This window comes from Acinonyx jubatus, chromosome B3 (assembly GCF_027475565.1).
Source record: "Acinonyx jubatus isolate Ajub_Pintada_27869175 chromosome B3, VMU_Ajub_asm_v1.0, whole genome shotgun sequence".
Taxonomy (NCBI): Eukaryota; Metazoa; Chordata; class Mammalia; order Carnivora; family Felidae; genus Acinonyx; species Acinonyx jubatus.
The window spans coordinates 48,864,557-48,888,072 of NC_069386.1; positions in this window are offsets into that span (position 1 = coordinate 48,864,557).

Consider the following 23,516-nt stretch of genomic DNA (forward strand, 5'->3'; position numbering starts at 1 on the left):
ATGAGTAAAACAAATATGATTGAAGCTTTCACAGCATCTAATGTGTATTTTGAGAGAGGATACAAATATTAATCAAATAATCACACAGATATGTAATTGCCACTGATGTAGTGCTGTGGAGAAAAGTATATGACAGAATGAGATATCCTAAGAGAAAATTATCAGATAACTAGAAACAAAAATAAATAACATAATGAATAAATAAATGAGGTATAAGGAAACTATCTTACCAGATAAGTTCTTCAATAAAGAAGATTTAAGAAAAGATCTTAAGGCTGAGTAGAAAATAAGAAATACAAAGTAAGGAGAGAGGGAGGGAAAGAAATATCAGGCAAATGAAATATCCAAGAGTCTGAGGGGGAACACAGAGGCTGCATCTGATGAACATAAGGAAGGTCAGGTATTAACCTCTTACTGGATATGTCATTTGCAAATATCTTCTCCATTCAGTAGGTTCTCTTTTTGTTTTGTTGATGGTTTCTTTTGCTGTGCAAAAGCCTTTTAGTTTGATATAATCCCAATTGTTTGTTTTTATTTTTGTTGTCTTGCCTGGGGAGAAATACCCAGAAAAATATTGCTAAGGTTGATGTCCAAGAGATTGATGTCTTTGTTTTCTTCTAGAAGTTTTATAGTTTCAGGTCTTACATTTAGGTTTTTAATCCATTTTGAATTTATTTTTGTGTATGGTGTAAGAAAGTGGCTTACTTTTATTCTTTTGCATATTGCTGTCCAGTTTTCCCAACACCATTTATTGGAGAGACTGTCTTTTCCCCATTATGTATTTTTGCCTCCTTTGTCATAGATTAATGGACCATATAATCTTGAGTTTATTTCTGAGCTCTCAATTCTATTCTTTTGATCTATGTGTCTGTGTCTGTGTTAGTACCATACTGTTTTGAGTAGTATAGTCTCATAGTATATCTTGAAATCTGGGATTGTCATACCTCTAGTTTTGTTCCTTTTTCTAAAGTTGCTTTTGGTTGTTTGGGGTCTTTTGTGGTTCCATACAAATTTTAGAATTTTTTGTTCTAGTTCTCTGAAAAATACTATGGATACTTTGATAGGGATTGCCTTGAATTTGTAGATTGCTTTGGGTAGTATGAGGATTTTAACAAATAATTAAAATCCATGAACATGAAATGTCCTTCCATTTGTTTGTGTCATCTTCAATTTATTACATCACTGTTTTACAGTTTTCAGGGTGTAGGTCTTTTTTTAAAGGTTTATTTATTTTTGAGAGAGAGAGAGTGAGGGAGGGTCAGAGAGAGAAGGAGACGAAGAATTCGAAGCATTTTCTGCACTGTCAGCTCAAAGCCTAACACAGAGCTTGAACTCATGCACCATGAGATCATGACTTCAGCCAAAATCAAAAGTCAGACACTTAACTGACTGAGCCACCCAGGCACGCCAGAGTGTAGGTCTGTTATCTCATTGATAAATGAAAAATAAACCCGAATGGGAGAAGATATTTCCAAGCTATATATCTGATATGGATTAATATCCAAAATATAAAAAGAACTGTACAACTCAACACTAAAAACAAACACAAAAATAAAAAACCTGATTTAAAAAAGGACAGTGGATCTGAATAGGCAGTTTTCCAAATAAGACATACAGAGGTCCAACAGACACATGAAAAAATGCCCAACATCACTAATCATCAGGAAAATGCAAATCAAAACCACAATGAGATATCTCCTTACACTAGTCACAACAGCTAGTATCAGTATCAAGAAGACAATAAATACCAAGTGTTGGCAAGGATGTGGAGAAAAGGGACCCTTCTGCACTATTGATGGGAATGTAAATTGGTGCAGCCCCTCTGGAAAAAATAATTTGATGGCACATCTATGTGTTTTGCAGTATTATTTACAATAGCCAAGGATTGAGAGCAAGCTAAGTATTACGGATAGTGAATGGATAAAGAAGATGTGCACATATACATGATACAATATTACTCAGCCATAAAAAGGATGACATTTTGCCATTTGGGACAACATTGATGGACCTACAGAGTATCATTCTAAATGAAGTGTTAAAGAAAGGCAAATACCAAATGATATCACCTACCTGTGGAATCTTAAAAGCAAATGAACCAAAACCAGATAAAGATTCCTAAAAACAAAGAACAAATTGTTGGTTGCCAGAGGGGAAGTGGACAGGGGAATGGGCAAAATAGGTGAAGGGGATTAAGAGGTACAAATTTACAGTTATGAAACAAGTCATGGGGATGAAAAGAGCAGCATAGAAAATTTAGTCAATAATAGAATAATGTAGACTATACTTGTGAGCATTGAGTAATCTATAGAATTGTCAAATCATTATGTTACATATCTGAAACTAATATATGTCAACTATACCTGAATTATAAAAAAAATAAAAGAAGGCCAGAGAAACAGGAGCATAAAACATGATGTTGAAGAAGTACCAGGAGCCAGACAATAGTTTCTTATAGATTGCAATTAATTTTTATCTTTATCATAAAAACAATGGGGAACCATTATATTGTTTTAAGCAAAGAACTGGCATGATGAAATCAACTTTTTAAAAAGTCACACTGGTTCCAAAGAGATGAAAGGGGAGGCCAAAATAGATTCAGGTAGAAAGCTTTGGTCATTGTGGTGGTAGAATATAAGAGCTATGATAGTTGCATATACCTGGGTACAGTGAAGAAAAATAAGAGGCAGGCAAATTTGAGAAATATCTAGGAACTTAAACAGATAGTACTTGCTCACAAATTGGGTGTAGGAATTTAGGGAGATCACTTAAGCTAACCCTTAAGTTATGGCTGGCATAACCCAGTAGAAGTTAGTCACTGTGATTGGAAAGAGTTAAGGTATCCAGCTTTGAACAGAAGTTTCTGAAATCAGCTCTGATTATGTTGAGTTCAGTGCTTCAGATGCTTATGTTGAAATATCAGTAAGCAGTTGGGTGTGGATGTTGAGGATCCACAGGCATGGTGTATGCTAATAAAATGTATTTGGTGGCTTGGGGCCAAATGGTAGTTGAAGCTATGGGTATAGCTGAATGTTGGCGGTTTTTCTTTTTTATTTTAAAAAGTGAATTCCTCAAAGTGATGGTGCCAAAAGAAGACTGTCTAATAAGCTTCTGATCATATGAAGTTTAATTTTTTTCCCATAGGTGTTTTTGAAGAGATATAACTCTTCCTCAAACACTAAAGTTTGGGTATAGGACCAAGGTGATTAAGGTTGTTTTAAGTATTTTAAAATACTTTCATCCTATGCTTACACTTAAATTTGATGATCTCCCCTTTGGTACAGAGGAAACAGCATGTATTAGTTAGAATTAGGTTCTAGTCTACAACAGTGAATAAAACCTAAGGGACTATTTTTCTTCATGCTGTCTGGGAGCCAGTGTATTGGCTCCACAGTATCAGGTTTCCAAGCTTAGAACATGAGTTAAGACCTTAAGGTTGCCTCATGATGCAAGATGGCTGCTACATCTCTAATCCTTAAACCTGCATTCCTGAAGAAAATATAAAGTTGAAGAGAAGGGCACCGTTCACCTACAGCTACAAGAGAAACTGAGAAATGTCCTCTTTTAAAAGGGCACTTTACCACTTGTAATGATGTCTTTTCTCCTCCTCTGTTAGTGAAGAAGAAAAGGAAAAAGAATATGGGCAGGAAACTAGATCCCTCTGCCATAGAACATGTGAATATTAAGTCAAATTCCAAGTCTTGCTGTTAATAAGTTTTGCTATATTTAAATACCTTTTGGGAAGAATAAATGTTGAATTGCTATATTGTCCACCTGAAACTAATATTAGCCTGTATGTTAACTAGCTGGAATTTAAATAAAAAATTGAAAAAAAAAACCTCTTTGTGAAGAATAAATGGTATACTCTATGTGAAAAAGGTGTTTTGTCAATGTTACACATTAGTTAGCTATTGTTGGAATTTCTAAAGTGATTAATTAGCTCTGTGGGTACTTGAAAAGTAGCTCAATTTTTGTTATATTGAAAGACTACTTGGATTTCAAAAGTATGACTCCCGATATAAAGGTTCCTCTTTTAAATGTATGAGTATTCCTTTTCTGTAGCTCTACCGAAATACAATTTTGTATCTTGCTTTCCCATTAATATTGCATTCTAGGAATTGTTACATGTTCGCATGTAATACTCATAACCATCAATTTTAGTGGCAGTATAAAACAACAAAATCATTATTTTATAAATCTGCCATTTCAGTAATTTTTATGAGTGAAGCAGAAAGCTTGCTTTTTCTTGCTTTGATTCATGCATTATTGAATTATTTTAAAATTTTAGAAAAGTGTTAAATAATTTTGTCTTTACTCTCATTTTAAAGGGGTAGTTTCTTGTATGAGAGGTATTGATTTACCTCTTTATTGTTTCTAAACTTCCATCTAGTATATTTGTTAAATTTTACAATTTTAGCATCTAAAGAGAGGATTTAAATGTTATATATCAATGAAACATTTTATTCATGGGTTTCCTAATGTTAGATATTTGTATTCCTAGAAGAAATTTACCCTAATAATTTCTTATAATGCTAATGAATACAGTTTGAAATAATTTTACTTACAATTGATACTTTATTTAAAATGGAGATTGATGTATTATTTACTTGGGGCGTAATAAGAGGAACATATGTTTTTTACCATGTGCCATCTTACATAATTAATCTAATCATCTAAATAACTTCAACATTGGGAATATTATTATCCCTACTTTGCAGATGAGCTAGATGAGACAGTATTTCTATCACACTGGAAATCAGTGTTAAATTAACTTCATAAACTAAATTGAGTGGGTTTCAAAAAAATTTTTTTCAGTAGTTTCTTTTTTTTCATAGGGTATGGAGATGAACTGCTTCCTGAATATTTCAATGAATTCACCAATAAAACCAAATTCCTCCAGAACTTTTGGGGAGAAGATTCTCTATAATAATTTTAATGTATTCATAGTTATAGTTCATCTTTGCTCCTTCATTTTGAATCATTGTTGATATGGCAGAAATTGGCTACACTCTCAGGGATGCTGGTTTTCTTTCAGGTAACACAGGATGCCTTAGTCTCCGTCCTCATCCTGCCTTGCACTTAGGCAGACTTGCAATGAGGCCAGTGGAATGTGTATGTGGAAATGACGTATGCAGCTTCCTACACTGCATTAAAATGGCCCATGTGACTTCCATGGTTATCTTCTCTTTTGTCTAGATGGCTGAAGTAGAGGAAGAATGCCAAAGTCACTGCTTAAAGAAAAGTTACCCAGGAATCAACCAACCCACATTGGGTCTGTGGTGAGTAAGAAATCAAGCTTTATTATTCTGAACCACTGAGATTGCTTGCTACAGAAGCTAACATTATTTACTGATTAATATATTTGGTAAGTGAAAGTTTGCCAGAAAGGTAGGTATTTTATTCATACTTTAATTTTATTAGCATGGGGTTATACATTTCTTAAAATTTTGTCTTTCTGTTGTTTTCCTTTAAAAAAAAGAAGTACCTTCTTAATTCCCAATTTTGCCTGTCTTTTCATCTTTCACTTTGCTAAAGGTAAGTTAGCTTCATTACTTATTTTACTACCCTTTAGTGTGGGTCTAGTTTCACTGGGACTCTTTCTCCTCCCTCCTTCCCTTCCTACCTATTCAATATTTCCTTCATGGCAGCATATTTGATTAATACTTGTAAATGTTCTATTTAGGCTTGAGAAAATATATCCACTATTTATAATATTTATAAATTTCAGAGTGACTTATCAATTCTAATTAAGTATATTATTCAACTGATTATGTATTTTCCATTCTATTTGGTGTGCCAATATCTTTTTAAATTTCAACTAGTGTTTGCTTTTAGTCCTTACTCTTGTGTCTTGGATTTACTTTATATTCACTCAAATAATATATATATTTTAAATTTTATTTATTTATTGCGAGAGGGAGTGAGAGAGAGGGCAGGAGAAAATCCCAAGCATGTTCTGTGCTGTCAGCACAGAGCCTGATGTGGGGCTCAATCTCATGAACCATGAGATCATGACCTGAGCTGAAACCAAGAGTCAGAAGCTTAATCAATGGAGCCACCCAGGTGCCCCTCAAATAATAATTTTAATTCACACGTATTTGACATACAACACTGTGTTAGTTGAAAGTGTACAACATATTGGGTTGATACACCCATGTATTGCAGTATGATTGTCATTGTAGCATTAGTTAGTACCTCTATCATGTAATTATCATTTCCCTTTTGTGGTGGGAATAGTTAAGATTTAGTCTCTCAACAAGTTTGATATGTATAATACAATATTCTTGTCTATACTCACTATACTGTGCATTAAATCTCAAAGACTTATTTACCTATTGCTGGAAAATTTGTACCCTTAAACAGCACTTCTATTTCCCTATTATCCCATTCTCCACCTCCTGTTAACCACCTTTTTATTCTATATTTTTATGAGTTTAGCATTTTTTAGATTCCAAATCAAATGTAAGTAATACCTTACAGTTTTTGTTTTTCTCTCATTTAGCATAGAGTCCTCAAGGACCATCAATGTTGTTGTAATGGCAGGAATTCCTTCTTGCTCATGGTCAAATAATACTTCAGTGTGTGAGTGTGTGTGTGTGTGTGTGTGTGTGTGTGTGTGTGTGTGTATGATGTGCACACACACCTATGTACATATACACATAAATATCTTTTCTATCTCTTCATCTGCTTTTGGGCATTTAGGCTATTTTCTTATCTGGGCTATTGTAAGTGATTGTACAGTAGACATGGAAATGTATATCTTTCTTCAGTATCTTGTTTTCATGTACTTTGGGTATATACCCAGAAGTGGAATTACTTGGTCATATAGTAGTCCTATTTTTAACTTTTTGAAGAATTTGCACATTGTTTTCCTTAGTGGCTGTACCAATTACATTCCTACCAGGGTTCCCTTTTCTCCACATTCTTGCCTGTACTTATCTTTTGTCTTTTTGAGGATAGCCATTCTAACCATATGAAGTGGTATCTCATGGTTTTGATTTGCATTACACTGATGATTACTAATACTGAGCGCCTTTTAATGCATCTGTTGGCCATTTGGAGGTCTTACTTGGAAAAATGTCTATTTACTTTCTCTGCCTATTTTTCAAATTGGATTTTTTTTCTTTCTATTGAGTTGAAAGAATATATATTTTAGATGTTAGCCCTTTATCTGATAGATAATTTGCAAATATTTTCTCCCTTTCAGTAGGTTTCCTTCTCATTTTGTTGATTGTTTCTTTTTTAGTACGGAAGCTTTTACGTTTGATACAGTGCTATTTGTTGAGTTTTACTTTTGTTGATTAGTGTTTTGGTGTTATATCCAAATAATCAATGTTGAGACCAATTTTAAGAGGCTTCTTTCTACATTTTCTTCTAGGAATTTTATGGTATCAGGTTTATGTTTACATCTTTGATCCATTTCAAGTTAAATTTTGCAAGTAGTGAAAGATAGGAGTCCAATGTCATTTTTCTGTATGTGTTTTTCCAATTTTTTTCATCTGGTATCTGTTGAAGGGACAAATTTTTCTATATTGGATGTTCTTGGATTTCTTGTTGATTATTAACTGACCATATATGTGGGGCTTTAACTATCTATTCTGTTCCATTGATCTACATGACTATTTTTATCCCAATACCATACTGTTTTAGATGCTATACCCTGATGGTATAGTTTGAAATCATGAAGTATGATACTTTTGGCTTTGTTCTTCTTTCTCATAATTGCTTTGGCTAAATCCAAAGTTGGCAGAAGGAAAGAAATAAAGATCAGAGTGAAAATAAATGAAATAGAAACTAGAGAAACAATAGTTGAGTGCCTCAAAATAAATGTGTTATTCTTTCATGAACAAACAATAATAAAAAAACCCAATGTTTTTAGTGATACTTGATTCAAAAAGTAATGTAAATTAATAATATTTATCTCTGACATGTAAGCTATTATAACAGTAAGACTGCATTAATAGCAATGATCTAACTGTGTGCCTAGACTTTTTGCATTTTAAAAGAGGAGTGCATGGGTGAGGAATAGGGGAAGTCTGAAGTCCACTAATGTAGTTCTGTGACATTTGAAAGTTTGCCATATAATGAAAATGTGGTTAGGAAACCCATTAACATTTATGTTGCTTGGAATTGATTGATGTTTGAGAGCAAAACTATTTGCAGATATAAGACTAATAGCATTCTACCAAAATTGAAGCATTTTTTAAGGGAATTAATCCTAAAATGTAAATACTGGTATAACTTGATGTTTCTTTTGATGAAGATTTCATACCCAAGGTATATATTGTGATTCAAAAAGAAAGATATGGTTAGAAAGAAGAGTATCTTTTTAAAAAATTTGTAATAATTATATTTTAATAGGTAAAAAGAAATAAGTTATTTTTATATTAGTTGTTATTTTCATGTTACCACAAAACTACCCAGCATTAAACCTTTTGCCATTATTAAATCTCTGCATAGAAAATGATTAGCTTACATGAATGGGTTTAGAAATATTCAGCATGATTTAAGATATTTTCTTATATTCAGTCTTTATGTTTTAACTTTTCTAAATTGAAATTTTAAATGGCTATACATTTTTGTTTGAATCACTTTTTTTAACTTGTTTTATTTTTTTGTTTTTTAAAATTTACATCCAAATTAGTTAGCATGTAGTGCAACAATGATTTCAGGAGTAGATTCCTTAGTGCCCCTTGCCCATTTAGCCCATCCTCCCTCCCACAACCCCTCCTGTAACCCTCAGTTTGTTCTCCATATTTATGAGTATCTTCTGTTTTGTCCCCCTCCCTGTTTTTATATTACTTTTGTTTCCCTTCCCTTATGTTCATCGGTTTTGTCTCTTAAAGTCCTCATATGAGTGATGTCATATGATTTTTGTCTTTCTCTAATTTCACTTAGCATAATACCTTCCAGTTCCATCCACATAGTTGCAAATGGCAAGATTTCATTCTTTTTGATTGCCAAGTAATACTCCATTGTATATATATACCACATCTTCTTTATCCATTCATCCATCGATGGACATTTGGGCTCTTTCCATACTTTGGCTATTGTTGATAGTGCTGCTATAAACGTGGGGGGTGTTAATGTGTCCCTTCGAAACAGCACACCTGTATCCCTTGGATAAATATGTAGTAGTGCAATTGCTGGGTCGTAGGGTAGTTCTATTTTTAATTTTTAGAAGAACCTCCATATTGTTTTGCAGAGTGGCTGCACCAGTTTGCATTCCCACCAGCAATACAAAAGAGATCTTCTTTCTCCACAGCCTTGCCAACATCTCTTGTTGCCTGAGTTGTTAATGTTAGCCATTCTGACAGGGGTGAGGTGGTATCTCATTGTGATTTTGATTTGTATTTCCCTAATGATGAGTGTGTTGAGCATTTTTTCATGTGTCGTTTGGCCATCTGGATGTCTTCCTTGGAGAAGTGTCTATTCATGTCTTTTGCCCATTTCTTCACTGGATTATTTGTTTTTTGGGTGTTATGTTTGATAAGTTCTTATAGATTTTAGATACTAACACTTTATCTGATATGTTGTTTGCAAATATCTTCTCCCATTCTGTCGGTTGCCTTTTAGTTTTGCTGATTGTTTCCTTCACTGTGCAGGAGTTTTTATTTTGATGAGGTCCCAGTAGTTCATTTTTGCTTTTGTTTCCCTTGCCTTTGGAGACGTGTTGAGTAAGAAGTTGCTGTGGCCAAGATCAAAGAGGTTTTTGCCTGCTTTCTTCTAGAGGATTTTTGTGGCTTCCTGTCTTACATTGAGGTCTCTCATCCATTTTGAGTTTATTTTTGTGTATGGTGTAAGAAAGTGGTCTAGGTTCATTCTTCTGCATGTCGCTGTCCAGTTTTCCCAGCACCACTTGCTGAAGAGACTGTCTTTATTCCAATGGATATTCTTTCCTGCTTTGTCAAAGATTAGGTGGCCCTGTGTTTATGAGTCCATTTCTGGGTTCTTTATTCTGTTCCATTGATCTGAGTGTCTGTTCTTGTGCCAGTACCATACTGTCTTGATGATTACAGCTTTGTGGTACAGCTGGAGTCTGGGATTGTAATGCCTCCTGCTTTGGTTTTCTTTTCCAAGATTGCTTTGGCTATTCGGGGTCTTTTCTGGTTCCATACAAAGTTTAGGATTGTTTGTTCTAGCTATGTGAAGAATGCTGGTGTTATTTTGATAGGGATTGCATCGAATATATAGATTACATTGGGTATTATCAACATTTTAACAATATTTGTTCTTCCTATCCAGGAGCATGGAATCTTTTTCCATTTTTTTTGTGTCTTTTTCAATTTCTTTCAAAAGCTTTCTATAGTTTTCAGTGTATAGGTTTTTCACCTCTTTGGTTAGATTTATTCCTAGGTATTTTATGTTTTTTTTTGTGCACCTATAAATGGGATTGATTCCTTGATTCCTCTTTCTGTCGCTTCATTGTTGGTGTATAGGAATGCAACGAATTTCTGTGTGTTGATTTTATATCCTGCAAGTTTGCTGAATTCATGAATCAATTCTAGCAGTTTTTTGGTGAAATCTTTTGGGTTTTCCATATAGAGTATCATGTCATCTGCGAAGAGTGAAAGTTTGACCTCCTCTTGGCCGATTTCAATGCCTTTTATTTCTTTGTGTTGTCTGATTGCAGAGGCTAAGACTTCCAATACTATGTTGAATAACAGTGGTGAGAGTGGACATCCCTGTCTTGTTCCTGACCTTAGGGGGAAGGCTCTCAATTTTTCCCCATTGAAGATGATATTAGCATTGGATCATTCATACATGGCTTTTATGATCTCGAGGTATGCTCCTTCTATCCCTATGTTCTTGAGGATTTTTATCAAGATAGGATGCTTTATTTTGTCAAAAGCTTTCTCTGCTTCTATTGAGAGGATCATATGGTTCTTGTCCTTTCCTTTATTGATGTGATAATCACATTACTTGTTTTTGCGGATATTGAACCAGTCCTGCATCCCAGGTATAAATCCCACTTGGTTGTGGTGAATAATTTTTTTAATGTATTGTTGGAACCTGTTGGCTAATGTCTTGTTGAGTATTTTTGCATCCATGTTCATCAGGGAAATTGGTCTATAGTTCTCCTTTTTAGTAGTGTCTCTGTCTGGTTTTGGATACAAGGTAATGCTGGCTTCATAGAAAGAGTTTGGAAGTTTTCCTTCCATTTCTTCTTTTTGGAACAGCTTCAAGATAATAGGTATTAAGTCTTCCTTAAATGTTCGGTAGAATTCCCCTGGAAAGCCATCTGGCCCTGGACTCTTGTTTTTTGGCAGATTTTTTTATTACTAATTCAATTTCCTTGCTGGTTATCGGTCTGTTCAAATTTTCTATTTCTTCCTGTTTCAGTTTTGGTAGTGTATATGTTTCTAGGAATTTGTCCATTTCTTCCAGATTGCCCTTTTTATTGGCATATAATTGCTCATAATATTCTCTTATTGTTTTTATTTCTGCTGTGTTGGTTGTGATCTCTCTTCTTTCATTATTGATTTTATTTATTTGGGTACTTTTTCTTTTTGATCAAACTGGCTAGTGGTTCATCAATTTTGTTAATTCTTTCAAAGAACCAGCTTCTGGTTTCATTGATCTGTTCTGGTTTTTTTTTTTTTTTTTTTTTTTTTTTGGTGTGGATAGCATTAATTTCTGCTCTAATTTTTATTATTTCCTATCCTCTGCTGTTTTTGGGTTTTATTTGCTGTTCTTTTTCCAGCTCCTTATGGCGTAAGGTTAGGTTGTGTATCTGAGATCTTTCTTCCTTCTTTAGGAAGGCCTGGATTGCTATATACTTTCCTCTTATGACCACCTTTGCTGCATCCCAGAGGTTTTGGGTGGTGGTGTTACCAGTGTGTCGTTCAAAGCCATTGTTTCCTTGTTGAATTTTTAATTAGATGATCTGTCCATTGCTGTGGGTGGGGTGTTGAAGTCTCCTACTATTATGGTATTACTTTTGATGAGTTTCTTTATGTTTGTGATTAATTGATTTATATATTTGGGTGCTCTCACATTTGGCACATAAATGTTTACAATTGTTAGGTCTTCTTGGTCTATAGACACCTTGATTATGATATAATGCCTTTCTGCATCTCTTCCTGCAGTCTTTATTTTAAAGTCTAGATTATCTGATAGAAGTATGGCTACTCCGGCTTTCTTTTGTTGACCATCAGCATGATAGATGGTTCTCCATTCCCTTATTTTCAATCTGAAGTTGTCTTTAGGTCTAAAGTGGGTCTCCTGTAAACAGCGTATAGATGGATCTTGTTTTCTTATCCATTCTGTTACCCTATGTCTTTTGATTGGAGCATTGAGTCCATTGACATTTAGAGTGAGTACTGAAAGATATGAATTTATTGCCATTATGATGCTTGTAGAGTTGGAGTTTCTGGTGGTGTTCTCTGGTCCTTTCTAATCTTTGTTGCTTTTGGTATTTATTTATTTTTGTATATATATTTTCATGTTTTCTCCCCTCAGAAAGTCCCCCTTAAAATTTCTTGCAGGGCTGGTTTAGTGGTCACAAACTTCTTTAATTTTTGTTTGTCTGGGAAACTTTTTATCTCTCCTTCTATTTTGAATGACAGCCTTCCTGGATAAAGAATTCTTGGCTGCATATTTTTTCTGATTTAGCACATTGAATATATCCTGCCATTCCTTTCTGGCCTGCCAAGTTTCTGTGGATAGGTCTGCTGCAAACCTGATCTGTCTTCCCTTGTATGTTAGGGACTTTTTTTCCCTTGCTGCTTTCATGATTCTCTCCTTGCCTGAGTATTTTGTGAATTTGACTATGATATGCCTTACTGATGGTCAGTTTTTGTTGAATCTAATGGGGGTCCTCTGTGCTTCCTGGATTTTGATGTCTGTGTCTTTCTCCAGGTTAGGAAAGTTTCCACTATGATTTGCTCACATAACGCTTCTACCTCTATTTCTCTCTCTTCCTTTTCTGGGACCCCTATGATTCTGATGTTGTTCTTTTTTAATGAGTCACTGACTTCTCTAATCCTTAAATTGTGCTCTTTTGCCTTAATCTCTTTTTTCCTGCTGCATTATTCTCTTTAGGTTTGTCCTGTATATTGCTGATTCTCTGTTCTGCCTCATCCATCCTTGCCGCCACTGCATCCATCCGTGATTACAGCTCAGTTAGAGCATTTTTAATTTCATTCTATTTTTTACTTCTTTTATCTCTGCAGAAAGGGATTCTAATCTATTTTTGACTCCAGCTAGTATTCTTATTATCGTGATTCTGAATTCTGGTTCAGACATCTTGGTTCTATCTGTGTTGGTTAAATCCCTGGCTGTTGTTTCTTCATGCTCTTTCTTTTGGGGTGAATTCCTTTGTTTTCTCACTTTAAAGGGAGAAAAGGAATTAATGGGGTAGAAAAATTAAAATAAAAAAAATTAACAGAAAGAAGAGTACCTTTAAATTTTTCCCCAAACATGTTTACCTTCTAAAAGATAAAAAGTTTTTCTTAATCCCGAATCCCCATTCCCATTATGTACCTCAATCCCCTGGATTGCAACCATTGCAAGGTATTTGTTCCTCCCTCCACTCCCACACACGTGCTATTTTAAAATACATATTTTTCATGAACTGCATATATTTTTTTTATTAATGTGAGTAACAAACTCTGGGGGTGCCTGGGTGGCTCAGTTGGTTAAGCAACTGACTCTTGTTCTAGGCTGAGGTCATGATCTCGTGGGTTCGTGGGATTGATCCCCATGTCAGACTCTGCACTGACAGTACAGAGGCTGCTTAGGACTCTCTCCCATTCTCTTTGCTCCTGCCCCTCTCTCTCCATTTCTCTCAAAATAAATAACTAAACACTTAAATAACAAGCTCTAGACTTTGTTGTTTTATACTTCGGAAAAAACATAATGCATTTTAGGCTCTGTCCCTGTGTCATGTGTTTGTATAATTCATCTCAATACTTAGACCTGTGTGAGAGCTTCTTTGGGATATAAAGCCCATGGAATAGGACCACTAAGTGCTGTTGTATTGCTTTCCTGAGGGGCTGTGCCAATTTACACACTCACTGGCATTTTGGACAGGTGAATCTTGATAAATTTTTGAAAATCAACAAATGCTTAAGAGTTTGTGATTTTATGTATGTTTTATCCAGTTTTGACATTTTATATTTTTTCTAAGAATTTATCCACTGCATCTATTTATTGGATTATTTTTATTATTTTTATTATTACCTTTATTATTACTATATTTCTATTATGTCTATAGTTCCCCTTTTCATTCTGTTTTTCACACAGTAATATCTTCTCTCTTATTTTTCTTTGTTAGTCTTGTCAAAGATTTATCTATCTTATAAATCTCGGGAACTAGGTTTTGATTTTGTTAAACTATATGACTTTCTTTTGCAGGATACCTCCTAGGTCTCATTTTTTTTTTAACCTTAATTTTGGTACTTTCTTTTTTTATTATGTCTTTGGACTACTCTTCTGCTTGTATTCCATCATCATGAGTTGGATACTAATATTTTCTATCATTTCTTGTTTTAAAAATAAATATATTTAAGGCTATTGCTTTAACACATACTTGTGTTTATATAATTCACCTTGAAGTATTTATTAGTTTATTATTGTTATTATTATCTCTTCCATAAGGCATAAATAGGTTACTTGATAATATACTAGTTTTCAAACATGTAATTTTCAGCATTATTTGTTATTTATACCTACATTTTTATGGTTAGGGAACACAGTCATTGTGTTATTGATCCTTTGTAGACTATTAGCTATTTTTGTAAATATTCTGCTTCTGCTGGAGAGCAATTTATATTTCCCATTTGCAGAATACAGAAATATACATATATATGATATATATATACATATATACGTATATATGATATATATATCATATATACGTATATATGATATATATATATACACATATATATATATGATAGCACAGAATCATTAGTTACATTGTTGAGATCATTGATGTCTAAGAATATTTGGGAAGGCTTTATGAATTTTTGAGATGGTATCATATTAAGTTCTCCAACTATTTTCTCTGGTTTCTCTTTTTTTTCCTCTCTGGATTTGTAGGTTGTTGTTTAAATACATTTTGATATACATATGTACTTCTAAGTAAATGTTCATGATAGGTATGTCATTGTCCCTCTTAGGGATTTTTTTTTGACCTTGAATTTAAAATTGGAATTGGGGGCGCCTGGGTGGCGCATTCGGTTAAGCGTCCGACTTCAGCTCAGGTCACGATCTCCCGGTCAGTGAGTTCGAGCCCCACGTTGGGCTCTGGGCTGGTGGCTCAGAGCCTGGAGCCTGCTTCCGATTCTGTGTCTCCCTCTCTCTCTCTGCCCCTCCCCCGTTCATGCTCTGTCTCTCTCTGTCTCAAAAATAAATAAAACATTAAAAAAAAAATTAAAAAAAAATAAAATAAAATTGGAATTGGATGAAGTTTAAATCTTGTTTCCTGAATAGCTTCATGACATAGGAGAATTTTCTTATCTTTACAATGGTTACTATAATACCAATCTCATAATAATATTGTGAAGATTAAATAAGTCGATGCATTTAAAGCATTCAGAGCGGTGACTGGCATATTCTAGCACTCATTGAATGGTATTGATTAGTTATTAAGTACTGAGGCCAAGAAAGCAGAAAGGAATATTGAATAAAATAATGAATCACTCAAAGGAAAAATATTGATACAGCAAATATGATTAATTGATTAAGTAGGATTATAATGACAAGTATAAAAATATTTTGATCTGAAAATTTTCATATTTTAAACAACAGAGTTCATTTCTCCAGAAAAAATAAATAAATAAATGAAGAAAACTCCAGAAAAAATAAATAAATAAAGGAAATAAACTGATCTTTGAAAAAATATACCAAACCAACAAACAAAACAAAATCCCCAAGAAATAAGTGTGTTACATTTCTTGACTGGTAGGTGTAAGATAGAAGTTATTTTATGCATATATAAAGATAATGACTATATTTGTGAAAAGAACTATACATTAGTCACTAGTAGAATTTTAACTTGAGTATTTTCTTGCAAATTATTACAAAATATAAACCCTAACAAAACATAGTCACTATCTCCCTGTGTGTTAAGGAAGATGAGCCCTAGGATAGAGTCTTTGGCACTAAAGAGACATCATTACCAAGTTCTACAGGGCACTGCATCACTAGGAAACATCTGCTTGTCAGAGCTTTATCTATAAACTCTCAGAAAGGAGCACTGGAGGGACACATTTGGCTTAGGTTACACTTTTTAACCCCTGGGAGTTGAGAAGGGTGGGGACAGAGGAGAGAATTGTTATGCAGCCAACCTGTTTATGCTTTAACAGAGCATTCACAGTGTTGAGTGGTTTTGGGCAGTTTCCAAAGTGAAGGCCATAATTATATTGACTTAGGATAGAGGCCACTGATGCTACTAAACATCCTACAATGTATAGGACTGCTCTGACAACAAAGGATGATCCTGCACACACACAATATTTTTTACCATTATTTACTTCTCTTTGCTGCCATCATCATTACAGTGTAGGCTATTTATTGCATATCATGCATATTTTATTTTGGGTTTGACTCATGAAGTTCGTATATGCAGTATCTTCTTAGATCTTGTTTAATGACATTGATGAGGTGTTGTGCAAAATGTTACGCTGATTCTTTTTTGTCAACTTGATGAGTGAGAAATACTTTACAATCTTATTAATTGCATGGAAAGTAAGCATTTCTAAATATATTTCTTCTCATTCATTAGTGGTTTCTCTTCTGTGGATTACTCATTAATTATCTCCCCCATTTTTCTATTGGAGTTTTAAATGATTTGTATGTACTAGCCAAAATGTAGTTGAATCCATTATTGAGTAACCATATTAAAATAGATCTTTTCTGTATTGGCTATTCACTTAACTTTGCTCCTTCCATCATAGAAAAGTTTTAAATTTTAATATGTTAAAATTTATTAATCATTTCTTCCTTCTTCTCTTTTATGCTTTTTAATTCCTGCTTAAGAAATTATTTCTAATTCCTATATTGTGAAGGTTGTTTCCTACTAAAATATTACTCTTTGACTTTTAATTATTAGATGTGAAATTCAACTTAATTTCATTTTGTTTTTGTTGTGTTGTGCATTGAGACATGGTGATATCTATTTCTATATGGATATAGAATATATAAATTTATTAAATCTATCTGAATATCTACATTAGTTGTAAGTCTATTCTATCCCACATGATACCAATATCTCACATATTCATAGATATATTTCTAAGAAACTTTGTTTATTTCATTGTTTATCTATGTTTATATAAAATCTACACTATTTTATTTACTACAGTCGTATGACACATCTTCATATCAAGTAGAGATGTGCAACTGGTGGAATGCTTGATTATTCTTCAGAATTGCCTTGGCTCTTGTTTCACATTTATGAATTTTTATATGAACTTGTAATATATTACCAAGAAAATCTATTGGGTTTTTCATTGGACATAATGAAACTTGTAGATTAATCTGGAGAAAATTGTCATCATTATATTGAGTTTTGTCATCCATAAAGAAAACCTGGTTTTCTTTGTGTTATCTTCTATGCTCTTTAATAGAGTTTTAGAATTTCCTTAAAAAGTCTTATGCCTTGTGTATTAGATTTATTCCTTGGTTTCCTAGAACTTTGTTGCTGTTATGAATAGGATATTTTCCCCTTTTTCTTAATATATTTTTTAATTGGTTATGAACATGTACATCTATCTTTACATGAGGATAAACAAATAAGAATGTGTATGAATCTGGCCACATCATTTCAATCTTCAAAGCTCAGTTTTCTCAAATATAAAATTGAGAATAAAAACATTTCACAGAATATGAATCTTTAGAATTTAGTTAAGTATAGGGGCACCTGGGTGGCTCAGTCAGTTAAGTGTCTGACTTTGGTTCAGGTCATGATCTCACGGTTCATGAGTTCAAGCCCTGCGCTGGGCTCTGTGCCGAAAGCTCAGAGCGTGGAGCCTGCTTTGGATTCTGTGTCTCCCTTTCTCTCTGCCCCTTCTCTGCTCACACTCTGTCTCTGTCTCTCAAAAGATAAATAATTTAAAAAAATTAAATAATAAAAAGAATTTATTGAAGTTTATAAGTAAAGAAAATGATTAGCATGTGGTAATATTTTTAACCTTTTCTTTCTACAGTACTAAATTTGGGGGGGAGTATATCTGGCACATAATGTTACATTAGTTTCAGTTATACAACATATTGATTCAATAACTCTATACGTTATGCTACACTCACCACAGGTGTAGCTACCATCTGTCACCACACAGTGCTATTCTAATACTATTGACTATATTTCCTATGCTGTACCTTTTCTCCTATGACTTAATCATTCCATAACTGAGAGCCTGTGTCTCCGACTCCCCTTCACCCACTTTTCTCAATCCCTCACCTCTCTTCCCTCTGACAACCATCAGTGTTTGCTCACTGTATTTATAGGTCTGATTCTACTTTTTGTTTATTTATTTGTTTTTTTGATTACACATTTAATGATACCATGTGATGTTGTCTTTCTTAATCTGACTTATTTCGCTTGTATAATACCCTTTGGATCCATTCATATTATTAGAAGTGGTAAGATTTCATTCTTTTTTATGGTTGAGCAATATTTGTGTGTATGTGTGTATGTGTGTACACATTTTCTTTATCCATTTATCTGTTGATGGACACTTGAGCTGCTTCTATATCTTGGCTATTGTAAATAATGCTGCAATAAACATAGGGGTGCATATATCTTTTCAAATTAATGTTTTCATTTTCTTTGGGTAAATACCAAGTAGAAAAATAAAGACAGAGGTATCACAATTCTAGATTTCAAGATATACTACAAAGCAGTAGTAGTTAAAACAATATGGTACTGCCACACAAAAATATTCATAGATCAATGGGAAAAATAGATGGCCCAGAAATAAACCCATACTTATAGTGTCTATTAATCTACGACAAAGCAGGCAAGAATATATAATAGGGAAAAGACAGTCTCGTCAAATGGTGCTTGGAAAACTGGATAGCCACATGCAAAAGAATGAAACTGGATCACTTTCCTACATGAGTTCACTATCCACAGAATTAAGCCCCTAATGTGAGAACTAAAACCATAAAACTCCTATTACATATGTAGTAATTTCTCTGCCATTGGCTGTAGCAATATTTTTTCTAGATATGTCTCCTGAGGTAAGGGGAACAAATACAAAAATAACTCATTGGAGCTACACCAAAATAAAAAGGTTTTACGTAACAAAGGAAACCATCAACAAAACAAAAAGACAGTCTTCTGAATGAAAGAAGATATTTGCAAATGATATATCTGATAAGGGATTAATATCAAAAAATATGGAAAGAACTTATGCAATTCAACACCAAAGAAACAAATTATCCAATTAGAAATGGGCAGAGTACCTGGTGACATTTTTGTAAAGAAGACATACCAATGGCAAATAGACACATGAAAAGTCCGCAACATCAGTATTCATCAGGGAAAATACAAATCAAAACAACAATGAGATAACACCTCACACCTGTCTGAATGGCTAAAATAAAAAAACTAAGAAATGGCAAGTGCTTATGAGAATATGGAGAAAAAAGAACCGTCACACTGTTGGCGGGAACGTAACTTGGTGTAGTCACTGTGGAAAACAGGATGTTCCTCAAAAAACTAAAAATAGAAGTACCATATGATCCTATAATGTTACATTACATTTTTTAAAAAATGTTTATTTATTTTAGAGAGAAAAAGAGAGCATGAGCAGGGGAGGGCAAAGAGAGAGAGACACAATCTGAAGCAGGCTCCAAGGTCTGAGCTGTCAGCACAGATCCTAATGCAGGGCTCAACCTAAAGAACCGGGATATCATGACCTGAGCCAAACTCGGATGCTCAACCAACTGAGCCACCCAGGCACCCCATAATGTTACATTTTAATAGACTACTCAACCATCAAATAACATAGCTACAAAAAATATGAAAATTAACTAATTTGGGTACCACTTTGATATATAATCATAATTTGGCCCAAATTGATCCCTTTGCTTTCTGAGGAGCACCCATGAGGACCAGTCTTAGAGAAATAAGAAGTGCCCCAGACAATTTACTGGGGTGGAGAAGAGAAAATAGCTTTAGGAGAATTAGCTCATCTGTGTTCTGTGTTCCCATTAGGCTATTAGCTGGCTGATATTAGACTAGTCATTACATTTCTCTTTCAGTTGCTTAATCTTAAGTGAAGAATTTTGATTAAATGATCTGCACAATTCCTCTTAGCTCTTAAACTTTATGATTTTTTCCAGGAAATAACAATGTAGATAGTTATGGCTTTACTGTGTAATAATCTTTCAAAGTTGTAGCCTAAATGCCTTTCTGTAAAGAAGGCAAAAGACCAGTGCATCTTAAGTCTTTTTATTTCAGCTTTCTCAGCTCAGGAATTTTGCAATTTAAAAAATCCAATTAATTATCTCTGTAAAGTGGTAGATATACCAATTAATAGGTTGTCAAATTGGAATAAAAAATGATGCACACATGTGCTGTCTATAAGTGTCACACTATAAATATAGTGATGCAGATAGTTTAAGAGAAAAACAGTGGAAAAAACATATACCTCTTAAACCCTAATTAAAATAAAGCTATTCTAATATCAGTTATTATACACTTTAAATCAAGGAAAACTACCAGGAGAAAACAGTGACATTATGTAATAGGGTAAATTCACCAAGAAGACATCACAATATGTATATACCTAACAACAGAGTTTCGAAATATACAGACCAAAACAGAAATGAAAAGATGAGTAGAAAGATTCATAATTATATTTGAAGACTTCACTTCTCTCACAGTAACTAATAGAATGAAGAGGCAGAAAATCAGTAGAATATTGAAGATTTGAAGAACACTCCCAATAAATTAGACTTGATTGTAGAGCTCCCTCCCAATAGCAGCAAAATACATTCTTTTCTAGTGCATGTGGAACACTCACCAGGCATATCTTGGGTAATAAAACAAATAGTATTAAACTTTAAAAAAGTGAAATCATAAAATTATTTATTTTTTAACTAGAGTGGAATCAAACTAGAATGAATAACAGAAAAATATTTGGAAAATTTCTCAAATATTTGGAAATTTAATAAGACATTTAAAATGTAACCCATAGATCAAAGAAGGTAGAAGGGAATTTAGATAATATTTTTAAACTTAAAAAAATAAAACATATCAACATCATGAAATAAATCTAAAGCAGTGCTTAGAAGAAAGTTTGTTGTATAGTGCTTACATTTTAAAAGACACATGGTACCAGATTAATAATTGGATATCTCACTTTAATAAGAAGAAAAAAGTCCTCATCAAGCAGATGTAGGAAAATAATAAAGACAAAAACAGAAGAAAGTGGAATTCAGAGAAGTAAAACAAGAAAAATCAATGAATTCAAAGCTGTTCCTATTAAAAGGTGAATAAAATAGGTAAATCCTTAGCCAGATTGAACAAGAAATTAAGAGACAAGATATAAAATACCAATATAAAGATTTAAAGAGGGAAAATCAGTATAGATCCTACAAATATTAAAGGATAATTAAAGATACTCTAGGAACTTTATGTTCATAAATTTGATAGAGTAAAATGGAGCAGTTCCCTAAAAGACAAATTTAAACTCACTCAAAAAGAAATAGGTAACATTAATAGTTTTATACCCATTAAGGTAGTTGAATTTGTTGTTTAAAACTTCAATAAAGAAGAAATCCAGATCCACATGTTTTTAGTGTTGAGTTGTACCAAATTTTAAGGGAGCATTTAAATCAGTTCTATGTAATCTCTTCCAGGAAGTAGAAATGGAGGGAACAACTCCCAGTTCATTTGAGGAGGCCATACACAGCCTGATACCAAAACAAGACATAGACTTTACCAGAAAAGATAACTAGAGATCAATATAGCTCCTGAATATAAATGGAAAAATATTCAACAAGCATGATTCTATGAATATGTCAAAACACAAATGTATACCCACAGAGTATATGCAATTTAAAACATACACGATGTGTTTTTTTTTGTCAGTAACTAATCATTACTTTCTTTCTCTCCATTTATAAATCTTTGTAAATATACTTCCTGTTTCTAAGAAGTTATTCATCTCATTATGCATTATTTTATAAACTATTGAAGGAGGAAAACATCAAGTGACATATAATGTGCCATTGCTTATAAAATGTATGTTGATTTCAGAGTTGTCATAATGTGAAAAAAAGGATAATTGAGAATACATTTAATGTGATATTTACAAACTGGAATTGATCCCCCATTAAGCCATATATCCTATTTTTTATTTTAAGAAAACAAACAGCAGCAGCCTTTTTGATTTTAAGAAAACAGAGGAAGCCTCAAACAGAGACATCATCAATCTGTGAGGGCTGGGAGTCGGAGAGCAAGGAAGGGCCAGCTATTTCAGACAAAGAGCTGGAGTGAGGATAAACACAGGTAGTGCCACGCAAGACAGTCTCTTTCCTGGTGTGTCCAAGAGTACTGCACGTGGTTAACAAGGGAATCAGACAGCTGTCCAGGGATAGTTGCTGAATCCCGTATAAATGATTGTTCTTTTATTATTTAAGTGTAAAGATTAATGTTATTCTATTACTTCATGAAAAAGATAGTGTAGTCATGCCTTTGTATAAGCTAGAGAAATGAAAAGGAGAAAATAATGCTCGCATCAAACATTTTTTTAAAAAAGTCCAGATGAAAAACATTAAGCTAGAATTGTCATTTATAAATGTACCTCATTTAAGGGAAATTCAATATATAAATTATCCTAGAAAGAGATGAATTAGAGCAGGTAGTGATGGGGACATCTGATTACTTAAATCATCATTCATCAGAACTCCTTTAAATAGTAAGTGCTCTGTTATGGTTTTAAGTACTTCATTTTGGCCAAATTTGATTTTCATGTCTTTCTTTAAGAACTTCTAATGTGAAGTTTAACTGTAGATGAGTAACAGAACTTTGTCTCTTATCTACAATAAGAAAAATAAATTGCCACACATTTTAATGGATCCTACAGTTGACAATGGTCCGCTAAGAACTTCAGTGTTTTTGGGTATGTAAACACAACAGGCTTGGTGTTTTGGGAGAAACAACAAAGCCTGCAGAATTCAGAACTATTTCTAAATTACTACCTGTACTTTGTGTATTAATAAATAGACTCAATTCACAATGTCACCATTAGCATTTGATATATATGTATATATATTTAAAAGACAGAATGAATAGGTTCAATTAAACAAATACTAGGAAAAAATAATAAGCTCATAATTTTTTAAAGTGATCCATACGAACTCAGACTGCCATTTCTTCAGGAGTATCGTGCTTTATAACTGCACTCCTGAAAAGCTCAGGTCAGTGTTCTGTAAAATCACTGTAAGATAAATCTAGAATTAATCATTCAAAATAATAAAACAGTTTATAATAAGTTTTTAAGAATGTGGCTTGTTTTTATGTTGATGTTGTATTCTTCTCATGGGACATGATATTG